This window comes from Mastomys coucha, unplaced genomic scaffold (genome assembly GCF_008632895.1).
Source record: "Mastomys coucha isolate ucsf_1 unplaced genomic scaffold, UCSF_Mcou_1 pScaffold1, whole genome shotgun sequence".
NCBI classification, from domain to species: Eukaryota; Metazoa; Chordata; class Mammalia; order Rodentia; family Muridae; genus Mastomys; species Mastomys coucha.
The window spans coordinates 68,312,944-68,318,297 of record NW_022196891.1 but is presented as its reverse complement, the minus strand read 5'-3'; positions in this window follow the sequence as shown (position 1 = coordinate 68,318,297).

Genomic DNA, 5,354 nt, shown 5'->3' with positions numbered 1-5,354 from the left:
CCCTCTTACCTCTCTCCCCCTCTTACCCCTTTCCCCCCATTACCCCCTCCCCCTCTCTCCACATGTTCAAGGTCATGACTACTCTGGACTTTCCCAGATCTGTCTGCCCCTGGCTATGCTCTTCTGTGTAACTATGGAACTATGCTTTCCTGTGTATCTGTGCTTGAAATGTTTTGTAATGTGGTGGCATAATGGGGGGGGGGGAAGGTGCCTTACCATGCTAAGGCATCCACCCCTGAGATACCAAGTTTACTTTAGGGCATGAGAAAGGGGGTTGAGAAGGGAGTAGAGGTAGAGAAAGAGAGAGTGAGAGGCCAAACCTACCCCAACTTGGGACTAGCCTCCATCTTAAAAGAAAACAAAAGCCTGAGAACTTGACCTGCAGCTGAACCCAAGCTGCACCCACAGACCAGAAAGGAGGCCACACTTGTCCTTGGCCAGAGCTACTCCCTAGCTACCTCCTAGCAACAGTTAATCAAAGATTAGTCCGATTGTTTCAGATGGACTTTCAGACCCTTTGTGATTGTTCATGGTCTTGCTTCAGAGCACCCACCTGTCTGTCTGCCTATAGTCACTCTATTAGATGCTTGCCAGACTGGACACCCCTTCCCTCACCTCCTCACTTGCTCCTATTTTCCTTGTCCTGCTGAGGGTTCACCACCGCCTTTCCTTCCCGTCCTGCTGCGTCAGGGCTGGGTTGGAAGAGAGCCCAACCCCTAGCTGATAATAAAGAGACCCGAATGCTATCACATCAGAGACCAGCTCCCTGGTGGTCTTTTGGGGTTCACAAAGGCCTCCTGGCACAACAAGGGGACAGAGAAGGACAGAGAGAGAGAGAAAGAGACAGAGACAGAGAGAGAAACAGAGAGAGGAGAGGCAGGCCAGAAACTCATAAAGAGACAGAGAGGGGTAGGGGGAGAGGACAGAGAGGGAAGGAGAGAGAGAGAGAGAGAGAGAGAGAGAGAGAGAGAGAGAGAGAGAAGTGGAGGTGGCTAAACAATTCTTTTCTAGCAAGCAAGAAGCCTGGCTGTAGCTAGGTAACTGTTGGGCGGGGCATAGACGCTAACAATGCTCTTCTGGGCATGCTCTCCCGAGTATCTATAAAAAACTTTTTCCACATGACAGAACAATCATGCCCTTCCCTTTTCTTTTTATTTCTTTTTTCTTTAATTAAAATGTAGGACATGGGGACTAAAGAAATGGCAAAGAGATTAAGAACACATATTATTCTTACAGAAAATCCAAGTTTTTTAGCACCCATATTAGGTGGCTCACACCTTCTATAACTCCAGTTCCAGGGGATCCAACATCCTCTTCTGGCTTCCATGGGCCCTTGCAACTCATGTACACATACCCCACACATACACAAATGCACATAGTTTATTTTCATCAATTAATTGATATTTGTTCATTTATTTGGACTTGGTTTTTTTTTTTCTTTTTCTTTTTCTTTTTTTTCCCTGTGTAGCCCTGGCTGTCATGGAACTCACTTTGTAGAGCAGGCCATCCTTGAAACCAGAGATCCTCTTGCCTCTGCCTCCACAGTGCTGGGGTTAAAGGCAGGTACCACCACAGCTTAATTTTTTTAACATTATAACTCAGCAAATCATAAGTAAATAATGCTCCGGGCAGTGGTGGTACACGCCTTTAATCCTAGCACTTGGGTGATGATTCTGGGTTCTATAAGAAAGCAAGCTGAGCAGGCCATGGGGAACAAGCCAGTAAGCCGTAGCTCTTTAAAAAAAAAAAAAAAAGATTTATTTATTTATTTTATGTATATGAGTATACAGTAGCTGTCTTCAGACACACCAGAAGAGGGCACTAGATCCCATTACAGATGGTTGTGAGACACCACGTGGATGCTGGGATCCGAACTCAGGGCCTTCGGAAGAGCAGTCAGTGCCTAGTAAGCTTTTCTTACTCTAAGAAAGAAGAGGGCTTTGGATGAATAAGGAGCTGGAGGCTGGTGATGGAGGGAGAACAGAGCCCAGCAGTAAGGTAGAGCAGAAAAGCCATGAGGTTGAGACACAGTGGCAGTCGAGTCTATATGGTCTTGTCTAGAGTCGAGTCTAGATGGTTAGCTGAGGAACTGCCCCCAGCAAGAAGGCTAACAGGCTTATACTATACAGATGTCTCCCTGTCTTTATGATTAAACTAGTGGGACCACCCCAAAATGCCCACAATAGTCCACAGATGGAATCTCAGAGTGGCTCTTGACTCCTATCTCATATCAAGTGGCACGCCTTCTTGGTAAGTTAGTGGGGTTCCCCAGATGAGTGTAGAGATACCCTGAGAATGGTTAAAGATGTAAGTCAAACTTTATAATCCCTGACAGTAACACATAAGGTTGGAGAACATGGACAGGTTGCTAAAGAGGTCACACGATCACTGTTATGTGTAATAAAACATATGACTGAGGCCAAGCTGGCTTCTCAGCAGGAACATGTGTGTGTGTGTGTGTGTGTGTGTGTGTGTTTGTGTGTGTGAGTGTGTGTGTATGTATGTGATTTAAAAACATGTTCCTTAGGTTTGAACTTTAATATAGAAAAAGTAGAAATCACTGGGGCAGTAGTAGCATAGGCCTTGAATCCCAGCACTCAGGGAGCAGAGACAGGCAGATCTCTATGAGTTTGAGGCAAGCCTGGTCTACAGAGAGAGTTCCAGGACAGCCAGGGCTACAAGGAGAAACCCTGTCTCAAAAAACAACAGCAGCAGTGGCTGATGGAAGAAGGTTTGGTAGTTACATTTGAGGGGGCTGGGTTAAAAAGTGGGAGGAACGGTTGTGAAAGAAATTAGCTTCAGAGAATATTCTCTCTCTCTCTCTCTCTCTCTCTCTCTCTCTCTCTCTCTCTCTCTCTCTCTCTCTCCCCTTCCCTCCCTCCTTCCCCGTCTTCCCCTCCCCCTCCCTCTCCCCTCTCCTCTCTGGTGTTAGTGAATGAAACCCGGAGAAAGGGTTGGGGGAGGGAGGGAACCCAACAGAGTAGAAAAGACAGGAAAGTCTGCATTCTGAGACAGCCAGGTTGTGTGTGTGGGAATCTGGAGGTGTCGGTGGTGTTAGGGTACAGTTAGAAAGGTGCAGGAGATGCAAGGCCAGCAATCCATGAGAGGGGAAGGGGTGAGACTGCAGATCGGCAGGCGGGCACACAGGCAATGTGTAAGCACACAGGCAGCAGGGCTGGCTTACTGGCTGGTTGCAGGTGGGGTTTGGGGAACGCTCCCTGGTAGTATGGTAATTAGGATTTGGCGTTCTATCTAGTCTATCCACATCTGGTGCTCAAGCTACGAGTCGAGGTCGAGACGCTGCTAGGCGCCAGAGTTCCTCCAGGTTCCGATCCAAATCCACGCAACACAGCCCCCTGCCCACAACACACGAGGCTGTCCAGGTGGGTCGCACCAGGCTCTCGTGATGCAAACGGCTAGAGATGCCCGCAACCAAAACCAAAGCAGCCCGGGAGCCCTCAACGCCTTTTGTGGCCGCTGACCTACCGCCCTAGCGACTGCGAACACGCTTCTCCGCCTTCCGGACCAGGCCCTCCCATCCCATCCCTAACCACTTTGGGCTCCAGGTGTGTCCGATCCGGCAGACTGCACCTCGATGGGCCTGAGCCCTGTGAAAGCCCGGGCTGGGTGGTAGCCTGCCCTGAGCGGTCTCCAGTGCCTGTGGCCATCATGGCCTGGCCTGGCTCGCCAAATGTAGCAGCTAGGAGGCCAGAACGTCCAACGCACGGTGCCTACCTTTTGCCAAGGCCCCGGGTCTGGGGCGCCCTGTACGCCCGCGCGCCCGCGTACACACACACACACACACACACACACACACAACTTGTATATATACAAATATATGTTACCCAGCACTCGTTTACTTCAGTTGTGTCTGCATGACAGGTCTAAAAAACCTGAGGCTGACGCTTCACAGTGAGCCAGTCTCCTGAGGTGGCCTGTCCCTAACATCTCCTAACTCAGATGTGTTCCAGATTGATTTCTGTAAAGTCTGTGGAGAAATCTACATGCTTTCTTTATTCAGGCATAAAGGTGCCCTAAGAAATATTTTGTTATAGCCAAACTAAATTGAGCAATGTTTCCCGGCCCCAACAATGTTCCAACAAATCCTAATCAGTGCTGAGCTGATTCTCCGCCTGGAATTTCTCAAGGATGCTTCCTATTCAGACAGATTGTCTCCAGAGAGGGAAAAAGACCAGGCATTAAAGTTGACTATCAACAAATAGTGAACTATTTCACATATTAGAGAGATATTGGTTAACTCCCCTGGCAAATTGGGGGTCTGTCACAGATGCTCCCAGGAATGCTCTCAGGGCTAAGGTAATATATTATTCATGAGAGGTTAGCGAGGAGGAGACCCCCTGGTGCATACTTCTGACAACCTAGAAGAATGAGATAGTTGGGTGTTTGCTTAGGGCTGCCAAGGTAGCCCAGTGGGGAAGACTACTTCCGAAGGAATCATTTACACATGGCTATTTGATCTACTGACTTTGATGTGACTGCTACCTGCCTACTAATCTCTGATATTTGCCCTGCTTCTGTATACTATATAAGCCTGATTATTATTTTGTGAAAATACATTCAGGCCGGGTGGTGGTGGTGCACATCTTTAATCGCAGCACTTGGGAGGCAGAGGCAGGTGGATTTCTGAATTCGAGGCTAGCCTGGTCTACAGAGTGAGTACCAGGACACCAGGGCTACACAGAGAAACCCTGTCTACAGAAACCAAAAAACAAAACAAAAACAAAAAGAAAAACAAAAACAAAGAAAAGAAAATACACTCAGATAGCACACTTGTGTCATATCTGTCTGTCACCGCCAAATCCCCTGCCCATTTGGCCAGAAATCTCATCACCCCGTGGAACAAGGGCTCCACGCAAGAAACGACAGTATGTGGCAAATATATATACATATATGTGAACATTTATACATATATGTAATATTATATACATTGTGTGTATAAATAAATATTTTGTTTTTAGAAAATATAGCAGACAGAAAAGAATGAAATACAAAACTGGGCTGGACCGTGGGAGCAGGCTGCTGGACCCATCCCTCCCACACATCCCCAATCCTCACCTGCTCTCTGGGATCGATCCCTTCATGCCTTCCATCCATCACAGTCTGGCTGGCTCCTACACATTCTGAGATGGCTGGCTAGCATGAGATGCAGTCTGACACCCAGGCAACACAGCATCTGTATGTTGACCTTCAGGAAATACTCCCAGAGGGTTTCACCTCTCTCAGCCTCTTCAGGGGTCACGGGTCGGGTGGAGTCGGCGCCCGCTGAGCACTGCCTGTGCTGCCCCCAGGATCTGCTGGCACCTCTCACCAGGTCACCCACTGAGGGGAAGCTC